The sequence below is a fragment of the Oryctolagus cuniculus genome, chromosome 11 (genome assembly GCF_051225735.1).
Source record: "Oryctolagus cuniculus isolate XC-2025 breed Fujian yellow rabbit chromosome 11, ASM5122573v1, whole genome shotgun sequence".
Taxonomy (NCBI): domain Eukaryota; kingdom Metazoa; phylum Chordata; class Mammalia; order Lagomorpha; family Leporidae; genus Oryctolagus; species Oryctolagus cuniculus.
In genome coordinates, this window is record NC_142877.1 from 59,998,061 (window position 1) to 60,022,368 (window position 24,308).

At 44.1% G+C, this 24,308-nt stretch overlaps 1 protein-coding gene across 50 annotated transcripts in view; it reads right to left on the reverse strand.

Moving 5' to 3' along the window:
* R3HDM2 (R3H domain containing 2) overlaps positions 1-24,308 on the reverse strand; it is a 176,089-nt gene that overhangs the window by 125,036 nt on the left and 26,745 nt on the right. For all 50 annotated transcript variants that reach the window (XM_070052495.2, XM_070052484.2, XM_070052491.2 and 47 more), the window contains one exon: positions 4,982-5,049. The gene's annotated coding sequence lies outside the window, so the exon portion shown is untranslated. The remainder of the gene's footprint in view (positions 1-4,981; positions 5,050-24,308) is intronic.

Sequence of the window (24,308 nt, forward strand, 5' to 3'; positions counted from 1 at the left end):
GCGCTGTGGCATAGCGGGTAAAGCCGCCATCTGCAGTGCTGGCATCTCACATGGGTGCCAGTTCAAGTCCCGGCTGCTCCACTTCCAATCCAGCTCTCTGCTGTGGCCTGGGGAAAGCAGTAGAAGATGCCCAAGTCCTTGGGCACCTGCAACTGCGTGTGAGACCCGGAAGAAGCTCCTGGCTCCTGGCTTCAGATCAGTGCAGCTACAGCTACTGTGGCCAATGGGGGAGTGATCCAGAAGATGGAAGACCTCTCTCTCTGTCTCTCCTTCTCTTTCTGTGTAATGTTTTCAAATAAAGAAATAAATCTTTAAAAAAAGAAAAGAATTGAAAGCAAGGACCCAGATCCTTTATCTTAAATATTTATAGTAGTATTATTCATAATACCTGAAAGGCAGAAACCACCCAAATGTCCACCAACTAAAGGATGAATAAACTGATGTCTGTGTATGTACAATGTACTATTATAGTCATTACAAAAGTTGAAATCTTGTCCTTTGGAAAATGCAGATGAAACTGTTAGTCATACGTGAAGTAAGACTGGCACAGAAAGGTACTGCATAATCCACTCATATGTTCAATCTGAAAGGGTTGCTCTCATAGGAATTCAAAAGTACGATGGAGGTTACCAGAGGCCGGGGAAAGTAAATGGGAAGAAGGGATGGGAAAATACTGGTTAACGAATAATAAATTGTAGTTAGGAGAAAAAAGATAATGACTATATATTTTCTGTGTGTGTGTGTGTATAAAAGGTAGAAGATTTTGAGTATTTTTACCATAAAGAAAAAAAATGAATGTTTTAGGAGATATATTATGTTTACTCTGATTTGAACAATGCATGATGCATACATGTTATTAAAACATCATATAGTACTCAATAAATAAATACAATTTGAATGTTACTGGTTAATTTTTTTTTTTTTGAAAGGCAGACTTACAGAAAGGAAGAGGCACAGGCAGACAGATTCACTGTGAATTCAGTTGATTCACTCCCAAACAGCCTAAAAAGCCAGGGCTGGGCCAGGCCAAAGCCCAGAAGCCAGGAACTTCATACTGGTCCTTCCACATGGGTGCAGGGGCCCAAGGAGTTGGGCCATCTTCTGCTGCTCTTCCACACACGTTAGCAGGGAGCTGGATTCGAAGTGGAGGAGCTGGGACTTGAACTGGTACCCACTTGGGATGCTGGCACTGTATGGAATAACCCATTGACCACAGCACTGCGCACCTCCCCCAAAATCTTTTTTAAACTTTAAAGAAACAAAGTAGTAGTACATGCTACAACTTGGATAAACTTTAAAAAACCCAGACACAAAGGTCCAATATTGAAAGGTTTCTTTTACATATGACTGCTTTGGTTTGGCAAATCCATACAGACAGAAGGCAGATTAGAGGTTATCAAGAGATGCAGGGAGGGAATAGGGAGAGATGGGTATGATGTAGTTTATGGGATGATGAAAAAGTTTTAAACCAGAGAAAGTTAGTAGTTATAAACAGTATAAACACATGTTAATTATATGAACTTCGCCTCAACTGCAAAAAAATTAACTTGAAGGGAAAAAAGAGTACACATCCATACAAATACTTCTGCACAAATATTTATAGCACAGCTTTATTTGTAATTGTCAAAAACTAAAATAATCCAAGTGTCCATCATCAAGTGAATGGATAAACAAACTGTGTAATGTCTATAATGGATTTCCACTTAGTAATAAAAATGAATTAATTATTGACATAGGCAGTAACATAATTAAACTGAATAAAAATGCCAGACCAAAAATAAATAAATAAATGAGTACATTCTATGATTCCATTTATATAAAATCCTAAGTAATGCAAAATATTCTATTCTGACATGAAAACTGATCAGGGACTGCCTGGAGATCAGAAGTTGGGTTACAAATGAGGATAAGGAAACCTTTCAGCTGGTGAGCCTGTTCTTTATCTTGATTGTGGTGAGTTTCACGGATATGCACACTTGTCAAAACTTAAATTAGGGGCCGGTGCTATGGTATAGTAGGTTAAGCCTTTGCCTGTGGTGCCAGTATCCCAAATGGGCGCCAGTTTGAGTTCCGGCTGCTCCACTTCCAATCTAGCTCCCTGCTAGTGGCCTGGGAAGGCAGTGGAGGATGGCCCAAGTGTTTGGGCCCCTGTACCCACGTGGGAGACCTGGATGAAGCTTCTGGCTCCTGGCTTCCGATCTGCCCAGCTCCAGCCTTTGCAACCATCTGGGGAGTGAACCAGGAGATGGAAGACCTCTCTGTCTGTCTCTCTCTGTCTCTGTCTCTCTCTCTTCCCCCATCCCTCTGTAACTCTGCCTCTCAAATAAATAAATCTTAAAAAAAAAACCTTAAATTATGCATTTTAATATATATAGCTTGTTCCATGTCAATTATACCTCTCTAGAGCTCTTTCTTTAAAAAAGATGGGGAAAAGGAAACAGACAAATATATTCATGTTGGCCACTCAATTGAGAAGGTACAAGCAATTTTACTTTAACTCACTGAGTGTACAGACAACCCTTGACAAGACTGAATATGGAGGACCACTCAAAGTAGATTATGAATTTCAATTTTCATAAATTTGAAAATACTTCCATTTAACCTAAATTATCATTTCAGAGATGCTGAATCTTGATTTCTCACTGACATTCAATTGGTAGTGCTGAAAACTTTCAATTCTCCTTTACATATGGTAAGTAGTGTAATCAATGTGATCTGTAATTGAGCATTTAGATATACCAGGAAAGCTCCTATAAGAAATCCTTGTAAGGGGCCAGTGTTGTGGCTCAGTGGATTAAACCACTGCTTGGAACTTCCACATGCCATATGGGAGTGCCAGTTTGAGTCCTAGCTACTCTGCTTCCAATCCAGTCCCCTGTTAATGTGCCTGGAAGCAACAAATGATGGCTCAAATACTTAAGTTCCTGCCCTGATGGGTTCCTGGAGTCATCCTGGCCCAGCTCAGCACAGGCTGTTACAGTCACTTAAGGAGTAAACCAGCAGACAGGAGATCTTTCTGTCTCTCTCTCTCTCTCTCTCTCAAGAAAGAAAGAAAGAAAGAGAGAAAGAAAGAAAGAGAGGGAGGGAGGGAGGGAGGGAGGGAGAGAAAGAGAGAAAGGAAGGAAGGAAGGGAGGGAGGGAGGGAGAGAGAGAAAGAGAGAAAGAGAGAGAAAGACAGAAAGAGAGAGAAAGAGAAAGAGAGATAGAGAGAGAGAAAGAGAGAGAGAGAGAGAGAGAGAAAGAAAGAAAGAAAGAAAGAAAGAAAGAAAGAAAGAAAGAAAGAAAGAAAGAAAGAGAGAGAGAAAGAGAGAGAGAGAAAGAGAAAGAGAGAAAGGGAGGAAGGGAGGAAGGGAGGAAGGGAGGAAGGAAGGAACCCTAATAATATCTGGGGCTGGCATTGTGTTGGTGCAGCAGGATAAGTTGCCACTTAACACTGGCATTCCTAATTGGAGTGCCAGTTAGAATCCTGGCTTGTCCGCTTCCAATCCAGCTTTCCACTAATCTGCTTGGGAAGACAGCAGAAAATAGCTCCTAGCTCCTGACTTCGGCATGGCCCATCCTGGTTACTGCGGCCATTTTAAAGAGTAAAGGAGTAGATGGAAGATTTTCTCTTTCTCTCATTCTCTCTCTCTCTCTGTCACTCTGCCTTTCTTTAGAAAAATAAAAAGATGAAGATACCTGTCGACAGTATCTCAAGCAAGAAGAAATTAATGAGCAACTTCTGTTACCTATATCAATCACCTCTTTTTTTTTTTTTATTTTTTTATTTTTATTTTTTTGACAGGCAGAGTGGACAGTGAGAGAGAGAGACAGAGAGAAAGGTCTTCCTTTGCCGTTGGTTCACCCTCCAATGGCCGCCGCGGCTGGCGCGCTGCGGCCGGCGCGCTGCGGCCGGCGCACCGCGCTGATCCGATGGCAGGAGCCAGGAGCCAGGTGCTTTTCCTGGTCTCCCATGGGGTGCAGGGCCCAAGCACCTGGGCCATCCTCCACTGCACTCCCTGGCCACAGCAGAGGGCTGGCCTGGAAGAGGGGCAACCGGGACAGAATCCGGCGCCCCGACCGGGACTAGAACCCGGTGTGCCGGCGCCGCTAGGCGGAGGATTAGCCTAGTGAGCCGCGGCGCCGGCCCTTATCAATCACCTCTTAAGAAAGGAATTCAGGCTGGTATTGTGGCACAAGGGGTTAAGCCACTGCCTACAATGCCGGCATCCCATATGAGCACTGGTTCCAATCCTGGCTGCTCCACTTCTGTTCTAGCTCCCTTCTAATGTGCCTAGGAAAGCAGCAGAAAATGGCCCAAGTGCTTGGGCTCCTGCTACCCACATGGGAGACCCAGATGGAGTTTCAGGCTCCTGGCTTCAGCCTGGCCTAGTCCTGGCTGTTGCAGCCATTTGAGGAGAGAAACAGCAAACAGAAGACTTTTCTCTGTCTTTCCCCTACTCCCTCACAACTCTACCTTTCAAAGAAAGAAAGAATTTACCACTTCCATTTATCTTATATAGATATTCACACAAACTATTTCAAAAAAATTTTAATCTATTTTATAGCAAGTTAGAAAAGCTTGAATGCTAAAAATTCTAAACTACATTTTCCTTTACCAAAAGATTTTTCTTTACCAAAAGTCCATTGTTTTAAAGACAAGTACAATGGATTCACTGGTAGAAAAACATGACGGAATTCTGGGTGAAATTCAATCAAGATCACTTTGTATCCGTGATATTTATGACAAATGAATGATGGCATTATCTAACCCAAACTCCCAGCATCTCTCACTTCAACTGCAGCAACAGGTATTTTTTTTAATTCAGCTGAACTCACTCTTGATATACTCTGTGCATCTCAATTTCTTCATCTATTAAATAAGTACTATAATACTTCCATTTGGATAAGGTTATTTGAGAATTCAATGAGAACAAAGGTATAGCACTTAGTTTGCTGCCTACCACATACAAAGTGCTCCACAAAAGTTACCTATTATTACCTGAACAAAGGCTCAGCCTCCATGAGTCCAGTGCTGGAATGGCATCACATAGAAGAAACAAGTTTAACCTCAAAAAAAAAAAAAAAAAAAAAAAAGTTAATATATTGAGATGCTCAAAGAAAATTAACTCAATTCAAAAGTCACTGCAGCACCTCTATTAATATATGAATATCTTCCTTCCCAATTCCTTTTAATTCTTTCCTTTTTTTTTTTTTTTAAGATTTACTTTATTTATTTGAAAGAGTTACAGAGAGAGGTCTTCCATCCACTGGTTCACTCCCCAGATGGCCGGAGCTGCACCGATCCGATGCCAGGAGCCAAGAGCTTCTTCTGGGTCTCCCACGTGGCTGCAGGGGCCCAAGGACTTGGGCCATCTTCTACTGCTATCCCAGGCCATAGCAGAGAACTGGATCGGAAGAGGAGCAGCCAAGACTAGAACTGGCGCCCATATGGGATGCCGGTGCTTCAGGCCAGGGCTTTAACCTGCTGCACCACAGTGCAGGCCCCTGTTCATTTTTCTCATAATGCTGTACCTCCCCTGAACTCTCCAGTTCCATTCCCACTCTCAATTCACAATTAAAAAAAAAAAAAACTCTTGTTTTGTTCTTTCTGCTCTACTGAAGGGAAAGTATTTTGGTCTACTTTTTTTTTTTTCACAGGCAGAGTTAGTGTGTGAGAGAGAGACAGAGAGTAAGGTCTTCCTTTTTCCGTTGGTTCGCCCCCCAAATGGCTGCTACAGCCGGCACGCTGTGCCAACCCAAAGCCAGGAGCCAGGTGCTTCCTCCTGGTCTCCCATGTGGGTGCAGGGCCCAAGAACTTGGGCCATCCTCCACTGCCTTCCTGGGCCACAGCAGAGAGCTGGCCTGGAAGAGGAGCAACCGGGACAGAATCCAGCGCCCCAACCTGGACTAGAACCCGGTGTGCTGGCACTGCAGGCAGAGGATTAGCCTAGTGAGCCATGGTGCCGACTTTGGTCTACTTTATTCTTAAAAGAATCCCTTTTTTTGGGCCTTTTCTAAGATTTATTTATTTATTTGAAAGGTAGAGTGACAGAGAGAAAGAGATCTTCCATCCTGGTTTGTTCCCCAAAGCTACAACAGCAGGGGTTGGGCTGGGCTGAAGCCAGGAGCTAGTAACTTCATCCAGGTCTCCATGGGGTGGTAGGTACCCAAACATCTTCCAGGCACGTTATCAGGAAGTTGGATCAGAAACAGAGCCAGGCCTAGATGTCAGACACTCCATTATGGGCTGCAGGCATGTCAAGCAGCTGCCTAACCTGCTGTACCACAACGCCTAACCCTCTCTGCAGCTATGTTTAAAACATTATCCTTTTACACAAGACAAGTCTAGAAATAAGAAAGCAGATCCCAGATGCTCTTAGTAGGGGAGACATAGAAATGAAGAGGGGCCAGAGACAGAATTTTTTTTTCAATGAGTATAAGTAAGCATTGCAAACACATAATTAAATATATCCTTCCCTTACTGTAATATTTATCACCACCATCATCATTATTATCATCGCTATTACAACACCTTGAGAGCTTAATCTGCTTTAGGGGTGCTTCTTAATCTACTTTAGGAGCCCAAAGCGCTGGGTGTCACCACTGATACCCTCCACATGCCCAAGTCAGTCTATATTCCTGGAAGGCCAGGAAACACCTAAGTCCTACTGTGTTCTATGTTGAGAGGTGTATCTCAACTCACCATTTTGCTTTGTAATCTTGTTCCACAAAGAGTCTACCTCTGAAGTCTGCTTTCTCAATACCTTTCAAAGAAATCTATGAGGATGCTTTTCTGGTTTCTTTACAGGCTTTGCACTTCAAGGGTTTAGCATCAGAGACATGCAGTAATTGGATGCAAAGACATGTCTAGAGGACATTAACCTTTTTACCACCAACTTTGGTCCTAAAACACTGGCCACTTGGTCAATTTTTTCCCATGAAATACCTTGTTACAACCCACAAAAAGATTACTAGTTGCCTTTCCCCCACAAGCCCTCAAGGCATACCCAGGGTGTCTCATTTTAAGTGGCCATAGTTGTTCACACTGAGAGCCTGGCTACACCAAGGGGTTGTTCTTCAACTCTGAGTCAGAGAATCAAGAGCAACATAATTCAAAAGATACACTAGTACTTGACTGCTCTAAGGGTTTTGTTGATCAAATTGTAGTCATTATAATTAAAAACAGAATACTTTCTGGAAAAAGTCTAATTCTCTTCTATCCTCCATGCATTGTAACCCCCAAGGAGCCTACAGTTACAGCCTCTTTACTAGATTCTTCCACCCGGCCAACATCCAGCTTTGGCAATAAAATGCCACCTGTATATTCCCACTGTTATCAGATTATTACTGGTTTCAGCAATGTAAATCAGAAATTACAGTTAAAAAATCCACTTGTCTGGATTATTATTCTGATTACCAATATAATAATAATCAGATTACTATCTGATTATCCACTTGTCAGGACAATTAATTAAAAAAATATTGACTAGACTAACCTCTAGTCGCCTGGAGACAAGTTTTAAACATCCACTCTAACGTTTGGGAATACCAAAATGGCTATAATCTAAAAAAACAGCCATATGTCACTTCCAATAATACACCTATACTGAAAGTGACCTTTCCCCTCCAAAACAGTTTTGAAAGTCATCTGAATTCTTGAACAATAACTTTTACTCTTCTCTAAAATAAGGGCTATGGCAGCCTTAATGAGGCCCAACAAAAAGCAAGGGGCTCACTGTGCCACTTGTCACATCACGTAGAACTTATTCTGATTCATCCTGAAGGGCTAACAGGTCACTAAGATCTGAGCCCTGCCAAAGATTTTTGTTTATTTCATGTATAAAAACACTGTCTACTCAAGACAACCACAATCCAGACACCTTTCCTTGCTACGGAGCCTTGCCCTGCATGACTGCATTGAGCACTTGTCCAAAAAAAAAAAAAAAAGTAGTACTTCAGGCTCATATTAGTGATTCTAGATGACTTAACAGCCAAGAGCCCATAAAAAGGACCGAATTATTAACCCTCAGAAATTACTGTTTGTTTTTTTTTAAGATTTATTCATTTATTTGAAAGAGTTAAAGAGAAGCAGAGGCAGAGAGAGAGAGAGAAAGGTCTTCCATCTGATGGCTCACTTCCCAAATGGCTACAATAGCCAGAGCTGGGCTGATCCAAAGCCAGTAGCCATGAGCTTCTTCCAGGTCTCACAGGTGGGTGCAGGGGCCCAAGGTCTTGGGCCATCGCCATCTTCTGCTGCTTTCCCAGGCCATAGCAGAGAGCTAGATCAGAAGTGGAGCAGCCAGATCTCGAATCAGCATCAATATGGAATGCCGGCACTACAGACAGTGGTTTTACCTGCTACACCACAGCGCTGGCCCCAGCTATTACCAATTTTACAAAGAAGTTAAAAATCACCTGGCAAAGAAACTGGTCCCCTCAACATTAGCAGATGTTCAGGTATTACTAGGGTAATATGAAAATTTCAGTACCTGGTAACACCAAGTAATCACAGAAAGTATTTTTTAACCTTGCTTGTTTTGTTCTAACTTGAAAAAGAAAAATATCAAGGCCAATAAAAACAAATCAAGCATGCACTTCGTTTAAAATGAATGAAAAAAAAGGGGCCAGTGAAATAGAGGGGTCGGTGCTGTGGCGTAGTGGGTAAAGCTGCTGGACTGCAGCGTCAGCATCCCATATGGGCACCAGTTTGAGTCCCGGCTGCTCCACTTCCGATCCAGCTCTCTGCTATGGCCTGGGAAAGCAGTAGAAGATGACTCAAGTCCTTGGGCCCCTGCACCCACATGAGAGACCCAGAAAAGGCTCCTGCCTCCTGCCTTCTGATCAGTACAACTCCAACAGTTGCAGCCAACTGGGGAGTGAACCAGTGGAAGAAGACCTCTCTCTCTGCCTCTTTATAACTCTGCCTCTCAAATAAATAAATCTTAAAAAAAAAAAAAAGGACAGACTACCACATGGAGACCTGGTAACACCCTAAAGCCTCTATCACATCTAGAATTGTTCAAGCATCAGGCAGGGATCTGCACCCTGGGAAGGTCAGACTCATTGTGGTATGTGTCACTGCTGGAATCTGGTGGGCTTGGCAGACATGCCTGGGACTTTGTAGGGACCTGTAACTAGGGGACACAGGATGTGACCAGCCTAGGTAGTCAGAGGACTACTCCTCCAACCTTGGACAGAAAGCAAGGGGCCATGGAATTGTGTCTTGGGATTCAGTGCTGGTCTGGCAAAGCCCAACACTGGGCAGATCCTAAAGGTTTCCATTCCAAGGCAAATGCCTGTGGATGGAGTCTCTGGACTTGCCCCAGCGCCAGCAGAGAACTGTGCACTGGTGAGACGGACTTCTTTCAGCATGTACAACTCTTATGGGTCTGGTGTGCAACCACAAAATTGCACAAGGCCTAGTGACTGTGAGATCTAGGTGTGACCCAACTAGAGCCTGCCTGAATAGTTGAGGAACTGCCTCTATCACCCTTCCTTCAACCTTAGGCAGACAGCCAGGAATCACAGAACTGTTTAGCACTCGGCCAGGCTGATAAAAGCCAGCATTGAGTAAATTCTAATGGACCCTGTACCCAGGTCCATGCCTGCACAGATCCTCTGGACCTGCTTCATTCAGTACCCAGCAGAGTTCCTGGTCCCAGGTCAGCAGTCTTACACCCTATCCAACATCACCAGGAGGCTGATGCATCAGGCAGTAAGCCCACCTCAGGAGTAGACAGACCTTAGCTGAGTGAGCTTTGGTCCTATCCATGCTGCACCAGTCTTGGTGGGATGAGAGCTCTACATGTGATCTAGTATTGTGGCATCTGTGGACACAAACCAAGGAATCTAAGCCAAACATAGGCCCAGGAAGAGGCTTGTAGGGATGCACTGCCCCTTTTTAGGCACTTAGCCAGTTCACACTGAACAATACATCAATTTAGATTTGGGGCAAATTCGAGTTTGGGAGTATTCTAAGACTGAATCAGTGAAAATATATATCAACAGTGGGCCTGGAGCAAACTGCAACTTTGGGTACTATCTAGTGCTGAAATAAATAGCAGAAATATCCACAGGCTCAAATAAATAAATAAATAAATAGACAGCTTGGAATTTCTCAAAGGACAGCCAGATTACGATAATCCTTGAACATGCAGATGACATTATACAGCATCAAAAACTTCCGGGGGCTGGCACTGTGTTACAATGGGTTACACTGCCATTTGCAATGCCAACATCTCACATAGGAGCCAGTTGGAGTCCCAGCTGCTCTACCTCCTATTCATCTCCCAGCTAATGCAGTTGGGAAGGCAGTGGAAGATGGCCCAAGTTCTTGGGTCCCTGAATCCACGTGGGAGACCTGGAAGAAGCTCCTGGCTTTGGCCTAGCACAGATCTGGCTATTGTGGCCATTTGGAGAGTGAGCTAGTGGATGAAAGAACAATCTCTCTCTCTTCCTCCCTCCCTCCTCTATAACTCTACCTTTCAAACAAATGAAATCAATCTTTAAAAAAACATAATTTCCAGGGAACCATGACATCACATAAAGAACAAAACAAGGTGTCAGAAACCAACTATCTAAGAATTGAAATTTCCAAATGCTCAGATGAAGATTTCAAAATGTCTGTTTAAAGGAAACTAAATGAAATTCAACAGAACACAGAGAAATGATTCAATATTCTAACAGAGACTTGATGGGAAAGGAAGTAATTAAACAAAATCAAACAGAAACAGGCCAGTCTTATAGCGTAGCAGGTAAAGCCTCTGCCTGTGATGCCAGCATCCCATATGGGTGCCTGTTCAAGTCCCAGCTGCTCAACTTCCAATCCAGCTACCTGTTAATGGCCTGGAAAAAACAGCACATGGCCCAAGTGTTTGGACCCCTGCCACCCATGTGGGAGACCCAGATAAAGCTCCTGGCTTTGGTCTGGCCCAGGACTGGTCACTGCAGCCATCTGGGGAGTGAACCAGTAGATATAAGATCTCACTCTGTGCCTCTCCTTCTATTTCGAAATAAATAAATCTTTTGGGGGTCAACTCTGTGGTGTAGCGGATAAAGCCTCCACCTGCAGTGCTGGCATCCCATATGGGAAACAATTCGAGTCCCAGATGCTCCACTTCCAATCCAGATCTCTGCTATGTACCTGGAAAGGCAGAGGAACATGGCCCAAGTGCTTGGGGCCCTGCATTCATGTGGGAGACCTAGAGGAGGCTCCTGGCTCCTGGCTTCAGATAGGCCCAGCTCTGGCCATTGCAGCCACTTGGGGAATGAACCAGCAGATGGAGAATCTCTCTCTCTCTCTCTGCCTCTCCCTCTCTCTGTATGTAACTCTGCCTTTCAAATAAATAAATAAAACTTTCTAAAAATCAAACAGAAAACCTTCAACTTAAAAATTACACTAAGTAGAATTTAAAATGCAATATAAGGCATCAATAGTAGAACAGAACAAACAGAAGAAAGAATCAGTGAACTTGAAAACAGATTATTTGAAAATACACAAAGGAGAAAAACAATCAAGAGGAATGAGAAAAGCTTATACAAAATATGGGATAGGACAGAAAGTGCAAATGTCTGAGTTACTGGGATTCAGTAAAGACCTGAGAATGCCAGAGGGGTAGAAAGCATATTCAAAGAGATAATGATAGACAACTTCCCAAACCTAGAGAAAAATAGAATCATCCAAGTACAGGAAGGTCAAAGGTCACCATTCAGAGTCACCCAACCAAGTCTACCCCAAAAGTCAAGTTTTCGAAGGTTAAAGATAAAGAAAGGATTCTCAAAGCTGCAAGGGAAAAGAAGCAAATAACGCATTTTGCCTGACCGCAGACTTTTCAGGCCAGGAAGGAGCAGGATGAACCTTCTACAACACTAAAAGAAAGAAAGTACTAGCCAAAAACACAGTATCCAGACTTGGGGGAAAGACAAAGACACTCCTAGATAAACAAATGCTGAGAGAATTTATCATTACCAGACAGGTATTATAAGAAATGCTAAAGGGAGTTCTTCAAACTGAAAGAAAGTAACCCTAACAAGGAGAAAATATCAGAATGCAGGTAATTCACTGGCAAGAGTAATTCTACAAATAAATTCAGAATGCTCCTTGTAAACATGATGTGTAAACCATGTATATCTTTACTGAGAAGACTTTATTTATTTATTTGAAAGTCAGAGTTACACAGAGAGAAGAGAAGCAGAGAGAGAGAGAGAGAGTCTTCCATCCGCTGGTTCACTCCCCAGTTGGCTGCAATGGCCAGAGCTGAGCCGATCCGAAGCCAGGAACCAGGAGCTTCTTCCTGGTCTCCTACACGGGTGCAGGGGCCCAAGGACTTGGGCCATCTTCTACTGCCTTCCCAGGCCATAGCAGAGAGCTAGATCAGAAGGGGAGCAGCTGGGTCTCAAACCAGCGTCCATATGGGATGCCGGCACTGCAGACAGCTTTACCTGCTACGCCACAGCTCAGGCCCCAGAAGACTTTTTAAAAGTGATAATAATTAAATGTTAAAGAGACGAGCAATATTGATAAAGGTCAAATGTAATTATCAAAAATTCAAAATTTGATGAAATTTATGTACCTTAAATAAATTTTTTTAAAAAATTCAAAATGTGGGAGAAATGGAGCACAACTATAGCACAACTATAGAGTTCTTTTTTTTTTTTTTTTTTGACAGGCAGAGTGGACAGTGAGAAAGGTCTTCCTTTGCCGTTGGTTCACCCTCCAATGGCCACCGCGGCCGGCGCACTGCAACCGCCGCACCGCACTGATCCGATGGCAGGAGCCAGGTGCTTTTCCTGGTCTCCCATGGGGTGCAGGGCCCAAGCACCTGGGCCATCCTCCACTGCACTCCCTGGCCACAGTAGAGAGCTGGCCTGGAAGAGGGGCAACCGGGACAGAATCCGGCGCCCCGACCGGGACTAGAACCCGGTGTGCCGGCGCCGCAAGGCGGAGGATTAGCCTAGTGAGCCGCGGCACCGGCCAACTACAGAGTTCTTATTAGAATTTCTTTTTTTTTTTTTTTTAAAGATTTACTTATTTATTTGAAAGCCAGAGTTACATAGAGAGAAGAACCAGAGAGACAGAAAAAGGTCTTTCATCCAATGGTTTACTGCCCAATTGGCCATAGCAGAGAGCTGGATCAGAAGTGGAGCAGCCAGGACTCAAGCTGGCACCCATATGGGATTCTAGCACTGCAGACGGTGGCTTTACCCACTATGCCACAGCACTGGCTCCATCTTTTCTTTTCTTTTCTTTTTTTTTTTTTTTTAAGATTTATCTATTCTATTTGAAAGGCAGAGTTATAGAGAGGCAGAGGCAGAGAGAGAGAGAGAGAGGTCCTCCACCCGCTGGTTCACTCCCCAGATGGCTGCAACAGCCAGAGCTGTGCCAATCTGAAGATAGGAGGCAGGAGCCCAAGGACTTGGGCCATCTTCCACTGCTTTCCCACACCACAACAAAGAGCTGAATCAGAAGTGGGGCAGCAAGGACTTGAACCGGCACCCTACAGGATGCTGGCACTGCAGGTGGTGGCCTCATCCGCTACACCACAGCACTGGCTCCTATTAGGATTTCTTATATCTTTGTTTTTTGTCTCTTTCCTACCTTTATAATAAATGCTAACTTATTATAATTTTCAAGATAGTTTACTACAGCCAAAAGAAGTTTTTTATAAGATTCTTGGCAACCGCCGGTGCCGCGGCTCACTAGGCTAATCCTCCGCCTAGCGGCGCCGGCACACCAGGTTCCAGTCCCAGTCGGGACACCAGATTCTGTCCTGGTTGCCCCTCTTCCAGGCCAGCTCTCTGCTGTGGCCAGGGAGTGCAGTGGAGGATGGCCCAAGTGCTTGGGCCCTGCACCCCATGGGAGACCAGGAGAAGCACCTGGCTCCTGCCATCGGATCAGTGCGGTGCGCCGGTTGCAGCGCGCCAGCCACGGCGGCCATTGGAGGGTGAACCAACGGTAAAGGAAGACCTTTCTCTCTGTCTCTCTCTCTCTCTCACTGTCCACTCTGCCTGTCAAAATAAATAAATAAATAAAATAAAATAAAAATAAAAAAAAGATTCTTGGCAACCACAAATCAAAGACCTATAATGGACTTAACAAAAATAATAAGGAATCAAAGTACACCACTAGAGAAAAATAACTTAACCACAAATGAAGATTCTAATACAAGAAAGAAACTACAATAAATGTAGCTACCTGCCTTGTCCTATTCTAATCCCAGGTGCTCTGCTGCTGATCCAACTCCCTGCTAATGGTCTGGGAAAGCAGTGGAAGATGGCCCAAGTTCTTGGACCCCTGCTACGTGAGTGTCACATGAAAGACCCACAGGAGCTGTGGGCTCCTGGCTTTGGCCTGGATCAGCCCAGGCCATTGCAGCCATTTGGAGAGTCAATCAGCAGATGGAAGATATATTTCTTTCTCCATTACTCTGCCTTTCAAATAAATAAATATTTAAATAAAATAAAATTAAAACACACAAAATGTAACTACAATAAAAAATGAATAAGCATGAAAAATAGGAAGAAATACAGAAATAATACAAACTTATTAATCAATAATTATTATAAATGTCAATGAACTACATTCTCCAATTAAAAAACAGAGTGACCAAATGGAATAAAAAAAAAAATAAGCCCCAAATGTATGCTGCTTACTAGAAAATCACTTCACCTCTAACGACACACATAGACTGAAACTGAAAAGATGGAACAAGATATTACAAGCAAATGGAAACCAAAAGAAAGAAGAAGCAGGGGGCCGGCACTGTGGCGTAGTGGGTAAAGCTGCCACTTGCAGTGCTGGCATCCCATATAGGTGCCGGTTCAAGTCTCAGCTGCTCCACTTCTGATCCAGCTCTCTGCTATGGCCTGGGAAAGCACTGGAAGATTGTCCAAATCCTTGGGCCACTGCACCCACATGGGAGACCCGGAAGCTCTTGGCTCCTGGCTTCGGATCCGCACAGCACCAGCCACTGCAGCCACCTGGGGAGTGAACCAGTGGATGGAAGACCTCTCTCTCTCTCTGCCTCTGCCTCTCTCTGTCTGTAACTCCAGCTCTCAAATAAATAAAATCTTTTTTAAAAAAACTCTAATAATCTATGGAAATAGAAGTCAGAATAGTGATTACCTCTGGAAGTCATTTATGCAAAAGAGATTCCAGAACATTTCTTATGTCAAAGTTACTTCCAGAAAAAACTGCCTAAACAAGATTTAAGGGAACTTTCAATAGACTTAATGGAAGCTGCTGGTTTTATTTTTGTCCATCCAGCCACCCAACAAATGCTGCAGGCTCAGTTCTGTCTTCAGGAAGGACATGCTGTGACCTCTGCACCAATCTATACAGCCTGACCCTCTAAGGCTCCATGCCTTAGTTTGGGACCACTGGCCTCCACAGACACAGTAAAACAAGAATAATCTTTGAGGGGATGGTGCTGTGGCGTAGTAGGCTAAGCCTCCGTCTGTGGCACCAGTATCCCATATAGGTGCCAGTTTTTCTCCCAGCTGCTCCTCTTCTGGTCCAGCTCTCTGCTAAAGGCCTAGGAAAGCAGTGGAAAATGGCCCAAGTGCTTGGGCCACTACACCCACATAGGAGATCTGGGAAAAGCTTCTGGCTTCAGATCAGCCTAGTCCTGGCCATTGCAACCATTTGGGGATTGAACCAGTGGATGGAAGACCTCTCTCTGTAACTGCCTCTCAAATAATTTTTTTAAAAAATCTTTGAAAAATATAAATACATACATATTTTTAAAATTTTTTTAAGTTTTATTTTATTATTTATTTGAAAGGCAGAGCCACAGAGAGGCAGAGGCAGAGGCAGAGAGAGAGCGAGAGAGAGGTCTTTCATCCACTGGTTCACTCCCCAAATGACTGCAACGGCCAGAGCTGAGCCAATCCAAAGCCAGGAGCCAGGAGCTTCTTCTGGGTCTCCCATGCAGGTGCAGGGGCCCAAGGACTTGGGCCATCTTCTACTGCTTTCCCAGGCCACAGCAGAGAGCTGGATTAGAAGTGGACCAGCCGGGTCTCGAACAGGCACCCATATGGGATGCCAGCACAGCAGACGGCAGCTTTACCTGCTATGCCACAGCGCTGGCAGTGTTGCAGAGAGGCAGAGGCAGAGGCAGAGAGAGAGAGGTCTTCTATACACTGGTTCACTCTCCAGATGGCCACAATGGCTGGAGCTGTGCTGAAACAAAGCCAGGAGCCACGAGCTTCTTCCAGGTCTCTGACAAAGGTGCAAGGGCTCAAGAGCCATGTTCTACTGCTTTTCCAGGCCATAGCAGAGAGCTGGATTGGAAGTGAAGCAGCAGAGACTCAAACCAGCACCCATACGGGATGCCAGCACTGCAGGTAGAAGCTTTGCCCACTATGCCACAGCACCGGCCCCAATACATATATATTCTTAAAGGGTCCTCTTTGCCTGCCTATTGGATAAATCTGCACTCTTGTCCCTTTACGATCTGGAACTTAACTATCTTCTTTTTCTCTCACCATGTACTCTGACTTGTCATAACAAATTAGTGTAACTGATCTAAAAAAGCTATGCTTTTTCTCACCTCAGTTTCTCTAGGTATGTACCACCTATCTACAACACAGTTCTCAAAAGTGTGATCTCAGGATTGGGTCTAAGAGGTCAAATAGGTTTCATAACATCAAATGTTATTTTTTCAAAATAATACTGAAGTTTTATTCGCTTTTTTCATCATATTGACAAAAGCATCAGAAGGTAAACTGATAGTGCCTTTCTATAAATGAAGGCAGGGTTATCAAACTATACCAGTAATATGTTCTTTTTTTTTAAGATTTATTTATTATTTACGTGAAAGAGTTACAAAGAGAGAGAAGGAGAAGCAAAGAGAGAGAGAGGTCTTTCATCTGCTGGTTCACTCCCCTAGGTGGCTGCAACGGCCAGAGCTGTGCCGATCCGAAGACATGAGCCAGGAGCTTCTTCCAGGTCTCCCATGTGGATGCAGGGGCCCAAGGACTTGGGCCATCTTCCACTGCTTTCCCACACCACAACAAAGAGCTGAATCAGAAGTGGGGCAGCAAGGACTTGAACCGGCACCCTACAGGATGCTGGCACTGCAGGTGGTGGCCTCATCCGCTACACCACAGCACTGGCTCCTATTAGGATTTCTTATATCTTTGTTTTTTGTCTCTTTCCTACCTTTATAATAAATGCTAACTTATTATAATTTTCAAGATAGTTTACTACAGCCAAAAGAAGTTTTTTATAAGATTCTTGGCAACCGCCGGTGCCGCGGCTCACTAGGCTAATCCTCCGCCTAGCGGCGCCGGCACACCAGGTTCCAGTCCCAGTCGGGACACCAGATTCTGTCCTGGTTGCCCCTCTTCCAGGCCAGCTCTCTGCTGTGGCCAGGGAGTGCAGTGGAGGATGGCCCAAGTGCTTGGGCCCTGCACCCCATGGGAGACCAGGAGAAGCACCTGGCTCCTGCCATCGGATCAGTGCGGTGCGCCGGTTGCAGCGCGCCAGCCACGGCGGCCATTGGAGGGTGAACCAACGGTAAAGGAAGACCTTTCTCTCTGTCTCTCTCTCTCTCTCACTGTCCACTCTGCCTGTCAAAATAAATAAATAAATAAAATAAAATAAAAATAAAAAAAAGATTCTTGGCAACCACAAATCAAAGACCTATAATGGACTTAACAAAAATAATAAGGAATCAAAGTACACCACTAGAGAAAAATAACTTAACCACAAATGAAGATTCTAATACAAGAAAGAAACTACAATAAATGTAGCTACCTGCCTTGTCCTATTCTAATCCCAGGTGCTCTGCTGCTGATCCAACTCCCTGCTAATGGTCTGGGAAAGCAGTGGAAGATGGCCCAAGTTCTTGGACCCCTGCTACGTGAGTGTCACATGAAAGACCCACAGGAGCTGTGGGCTCCTGGCTTTGGCCTGGATCAGCCCAGGCCATTGCAGCCATTTGGAGAGTCAATCAGCAGATGGAAGATATATTTCTTTCTCCATTACTCTGCCTTTCAAATAAATAAATATTTAAATAAAATAAAATTAAAACACACAAAATGTAACTACAATAAAAAATGAATAAGCATGAAAAATAGGAAGAAATACAGAAATAATACAAACTTATTAATCAATAATTATTATAAATGTCAATGAACTACATTCTCCAATTAAAAAACAGAGTGACCAAATGGAATAAAAAAAAAAATAAGCCCCAAATGTATGCTGCTTACTAGAAAATCACTTCACCTCTAACGACACACATAGACTGAAACTGAAAAGATGGAACAAGATATTACAAGCAAATGGAAACCAAAAGAAAGAAGAAGCAGGGGGCCGGCACTGTGGCGTAGTGGGTAAAGCTGCCACTTGCAGTGCTGGCATCCCATATAGGTGCCGGTTCAAGTCTCAGCTGCTCCACTTCTGATCCAGCTCTCTGCTATGGCCTGGGAAAGCACTGGAAGATTGTCCAAATCCTTGGGCCACTGCACCCACATGGGAGACCCGGAAGCTCTTGGCTCCTGGCTTCGGATCCGCACAGCACCAGCCACTGCAGCCACCTGGGGAGTGAACCAGTGGATGGAAGACCTCTCTCTCTCTCTGCCTCTGCCTCTCTCTGTCTGTAACTCCAGCTCTCAAATAAATAAAATCTTTTTTAAAAAAACTCTAATAATCTATGGAAATAGAAGTCAGAATAGTGATTACCTCTGGAAGTCATTTATGCAAAAGAGATTCCAGAACATTTCTTATGTCAAAGTTACTTCCAGAAAAAACTGCCTAAACAAGATTTAAGGGAACTTTCAATAGACTTAATGGAAGCTGCTGGTTTTATTTTTGTCCATCCAGCCACCCAACAAATGCTGCAGGCTCAGTTCTGTCTTCAGGAAGGACATGCTGTGACCTCTGCACCAATCTATACAGCCTGACCCTCTAAGGCTCCATGCCTTAGTTTGGGACCACTGGCCTCCACAGACACAGTAAAACAAGAATAATCTTTGAGGGGATGGTGCTGTGGCGTAGTAGGCTAAGCCTCCGTCTGTGGCACCAGTATCCCATATAGGTGCCAGTTTTTCTCCCAGCTGCTCCTCTTCTGGTCCAACTCTCTGCTAAAGGCCTAGGAAAGCAGTGGAAAATGGCCCAAGTGCTTGGGCCACTACACCCACATAGGAGATCTGGGAAAAGCTTCTGGCTTCAGATCAGCCTAGTCCTGGCCATTGCAACCATTTGGGGATTGAACCAGTGGATGGAAGACCTCTCTCTGTAACTGCCTCTCAAATAATTTTTTTAAAAAATCTTTGAAAAATATAAATACATACATATTTTTAAAATTTTTTTAAGTTTTATTTTATTATTTATTTGAAAGGCAGAGCCACAGAGAGGCAGAGGCAGAGGCAGAGAGAGAGCGAGAGAGAGGTCTTTCATCCACTGGTTCACTCCCCAAATGACTGCAACGGCCAGAGCTGAGCCAATCCAAAGCCAGGAGCCAGGAGCTTCTTCTGGGTCTCCCATGCAGGTGCAGGGGCCCAAGGACTTGGGCCATCTTCTACTGCTTTCCCAGGCCACAGCAGAGAGCTGGATTAGAAGTGGACCAGCCGGGTCTCGAACAGGCACCCATATGGGATGCCAGCACAGCAGACGGCAGCTTTACCTGCTATGCCACAGCGCTGGCAGTGTTGCAGAGAGGCAGAGGCAGAGGCAGAGAGAGAGAGGTCTTCTATACACTGGTTCACTCTCCAGATGGCCACAATGGCTGGAGCTGTGCTGAAACAAAGCCAGGAGCCACGAGCTTCTTCCAGGTCTCTGACAAAGGTGCAAGGGCTCAAGAGCCATGTTCTACTGCTTTTCCAGGCCATAGCAGAGAGCTGGATTGGAAGTGAAGCAGCAGAGACTCAAACCAGCACCCATATGGGATGCCAGCACTGCAGGTAGAAGCTTTGCCCACTATGCCACAGCACCGGCCCCAATACATATATATTCTTAAAGGGTCCTCTTTGCCTGCCTATTGGATAAATCTGCACTCTTGTCCCTTTACGATCTGGAACTTAACTATCTTCTTTTTCTCTCACCATGTACTCTGACTTGTCATAACAAATTAGTGTAACTGATCTAAAAAAGCTATGCTTTTTCTCACCTCAGTTTCTCTAGGTATGTACCACCTATCTACAACACAGTTCTCAAAAGTGTGATCTCAGGATTGGGTCTAAGAGGTCAAATAGGTTTCATAACATCAAATGTTATTTTTTCAAAATAATACTGAAGTTTTATTCGCTTTTTTCATCATATTGACAAAAGCATCAGAAGGTAAACTGATAGTGCCTTTCTATAAATGAAGGCAGGGTTATCAAACTATACCAGTAATATGTTCTTTTTTTTTAAGATTTATTTATTATTTACGTGAAAGAGTTACAAAGAGAGAGAAGGAGAAGCAAAGAGAGAGAGAGGTCTTTCATCTGCTGGTTCACTCCCCTAGGTGGCTGCAACGGCCAGAGCTGTGCCGATCCGAAGACATGAGCCAGGAGCTTCTTCCAGGTCTCCCATGTGGATGCAGGGGCCCAAGGACTTGGGCCATCTTCTACTGCTTTCCCAGGCCATAGCAGAAAGCTGGATCGGAAGTAGAACAGCCAGGACTCGAACCGGTACCCATATGGGATGCTGGCACTGCAGGCAGTGGCTTTCCCTGCTATGCCACAGCGCTGTCCCTAAGTAATATGTTCTTTACCACCCAACACTTGCTTCTTAAAAAATAAATAAGTAAATAACTTTAAAATTTCCTTAGTAAAACAATAAAAGTTGGTAATTTTGTTAAGTTTCTACCCCTTAGTATATGTCTCATTAATATTCAAGTAATGGGGCCGTAGCTATGGCACAGCAGATGGGGCCTCCACCTGCAGTGCCAGCATCCCATATGGCCGCCGGTTCGAGTCCCCGCTGCTCTACTTCCAATCCAGCTCTCTGCTATGGCCTGGGAGAGCAGTAGAAGATGGCCCAAGTCCTTAGGCTCCTGCACCCACATGGGAAACCTGGAAGAAGCTCCTGGCTCCTGGTTTCAGATTGGCCCAGCTCCGGCTGTTGCAGCCATTTGGGAAGTGAACAAGTGAATGAAGGACTTCTCTCTCTCTGCCTCTGTTTCTCTTTATCTCTGCCTTTCAAATCAATCAATCAATCTTTAAAAAAAAATAAAACTTTCTTGGGGTCTACCTTATGGAGTAGCAAGTAAAGCTGCCACCTGCAACATCAGCATCCTATATGGGCACTGGTTGGTGTCCCAGTTGCTCCACTTCCAATCCAGCACCCTGCTGATGTGCCTGGGAAAGCACTTGGGGCGCCTACACCCATATGGGAGTTCTGGAGGAAGCTCCTGGCTTTGGCCTGGCCCAATTCCAACTGTTACAGCCATCTGGGGGAGCGAACCAGCAGATGGAAGATGTCTCTCTCCCTCTCCCTCTCCCTCTCCCTCTGCCACTCCCTCTCTAACTCGGACTTGCAAATAAATCTTTAAAATTTGTTTAAATAAAAAATAAATAAAAATATAATGAAATGTGTCAAATAGTTAGAGGTCTATATGTCAGTAAAACAGTATATTTCAATTGACTGATTCATATTTCCCAATCATACATTAAGTAAAAGGCCAGGGGCCAGAACTGTGGCATTGTAGGATAAGCCTCCGCATGCAGGGCCAGCATTCCATATGGGCTCCAATTCCAGTCCTGGCCGCTCTACTTCCAATCCAGCTCTCTGCTATGGTCTGGGAAAGCAACAGAAGATGGCCCAAGTCCTTGGGCCCCTGCACCCATGTGGGAGACCGCTCCTGGCTTCAGACTGGTGCAGCTCCTGTGTTGCAGCAATTTGGGGAGTGAACCAATGGAAGGAAGACCTTCGTCTCTCCCTCTCATTGTCTGTAACTCTACCTCTCAAATAAAATAAACAAAATCTTAAAAAAAAAAAAAAAGAATCCATTTTGTCTTCTATTAAGGCGGACATTACAGAGATTTGCAACAACAACAAAAAGTAAAACAAAGTCTTCCTTCTCAGTAGACCTTTTCTGCTTTAGAAAACAGGTTTTTGGGGGCCGGTGCTGTGACACAGTAGGCTAAGCCTCCACCTGCGGTGCCAGCATCCCATATGGGCACCGGTTTGAGACTCAGCTCTTCCACTTTCAGATTTGGCTCTCTGCTATAGACTTGGAAAGCAGTGGAAGATGGCCCAAATGCTTGGGCCCCTGCACCCACGTGGGAGACCCGGAAGAAGCTCCCAGCTCATAGCTTCGGATCGGCCCCCTTCCCACTATTGTGGCATTTGGGGAGTGAGCCAGCAGATGGAGGATCTCTCTCTCTGCCTTTCAACTAAATAAATAAAATCTTTTAAAAAAGTTTTTTCATTTTAAAAACTGAATATTAATGTGCTTATTGTGTAATGAATTAGCAAATACATTATTTTAATTTTGAATAGTAAATATTAATAAATATACTCCACATACAGAAAGGTTCTTTGGGATCTTTTATAATTTTTATTTTAATTATTTATTTATTACTTTGAAAGGCAGAATTTACAGAGAGAGAGGGAGGGAGAGACAGAGAGAGAGCTCTTCCATCTGCTGGTTCATTCCCCAAATGGCCGAAAGCCGGGAGCCAGAGCTTCTTCTGGATCTCCCACAAGGTGGCAGGGGCCCAGCTACTTAGGCCATCTGCTGCTGCTTTCCCAGGTATATCAGCAGGGAGCTAGATTGGAAGGGCAGCAGCAGAGGCCTGAACCAGCAACTATATGGGAAGCCAGCATCATAGGTGGCAGCTTTACCTACTACGTCTGAACACCAGCCCTATAATTTTTAAAAGTGTATATAAGAGAGTGGATATTTGGCCAACAAATAAAATGTTGGTTCAGACACCCACATCCTACACTGGAGAACCCAGACTCGATTCCTGGCTCCATCTCCTGACCTCAGCTTTCTGCGATGCTGGGGGCAGCAGTGATAGCTCAAGTTGCTGGGTTCCAGACACACATACAGACCTGCAGCCTGGTCCAGACCCAGTTATTACTGGCATTTGGGAAATGAATGAGTAGATGAGAGTTTTACATTTGTCCTCTGTCTTTCAAATTTAAAAAATGCTAAAAGTGTACAAAGATCAGAGACCAAAATGTTTAAAAGCTGTTAATCTAGAATTTGCCCAGCCTCACCTGTCAGTTAAGGCTCCTCTCCTCTAGAAAGCTTTACGAGAGGGACCAGCATTGTGGTGCAGCAGGTTAAGCCACCACTCACAACACCAACATCCCAATCCAGCTTCCTGCTAAAAGAACCTGAGAAGGCATCAGATGCTGGCCTATGTATGGGATCTAGAAAGAGTTCCTGGCTCCCGGCTTTGTTGTGACCCAGCCCTGGCTGTTGCAGGTATTTGGGGAGTGAACCAGCAGATGGAAGGTTTCTCTCTCTGTTGCTCTTTCAAATAAATAAATGTTTAAAGAAGAAAGTCTTCTCCAATACTTTACGTAGTTAATCTGATGTAATTATTTGCTTATAGTGGATAGCAAAGATTATATTCGTTCACAGGAACTTTTTAAAAAAAAAATTTTTTTTTTTATTTATTTGAGAGGAGAGTTAATTATAGTGAGAGAGACAGAGAGAAAGGTCTTCCATCTGCTACTCCACTCCCCAAATGGCCACAACGGCAGGAGCTGAGCCAATCTGAAGTCAGGAGCCAGGAGCTTCTTCTGGGTCTCCCATGCCGGTGCAGGGGCCCAAGGACTTGGGCCATCTTCTACTGCTTTCCCAGGCCATAGCAGAGAGTTGGATCGGGAGAGGAGCAGTCAGGACTAGATTCGGCACTGATATGGGACACCAGCACCACACGCAGAAGATTAACCTACTGCGCCACAGCACCAGCCCCTCACAGGAACTTAGTTCATGATTATGTTGAAAAGACAAGGCTAAAACACAATCCAGTGTTGAGTGTTTCACTGTAAACACAGAAGGATAAAGCTGATATTTCAAACTGATTATTTTGTATATATTTACCACACCAAATCTTCTACCCACTGGTAGAGAAATAAATTGCTGGTGTAAAATGTAAATTGCATATTATCTTTGAAGGCAATTTTATAATATTGATAAAAATTACAAAAGTGTTAACTTTTAGAAATTTCTCAATTGACATAATCCTATAAATACAGAAAATAATCTATGTACAAGGTTATTAATGTAGCACTCTTTGTAACTGCGAAAGACTGAAGGAAAATCAAAACTCCCTTTACTAAGACAGTAATAAACAATGCATATAGATCCTGTAATACTCAGCAGCCTTAAACTAGAAATTCTTGACACAATTATAAGCTATATTAAGTGAGAAGA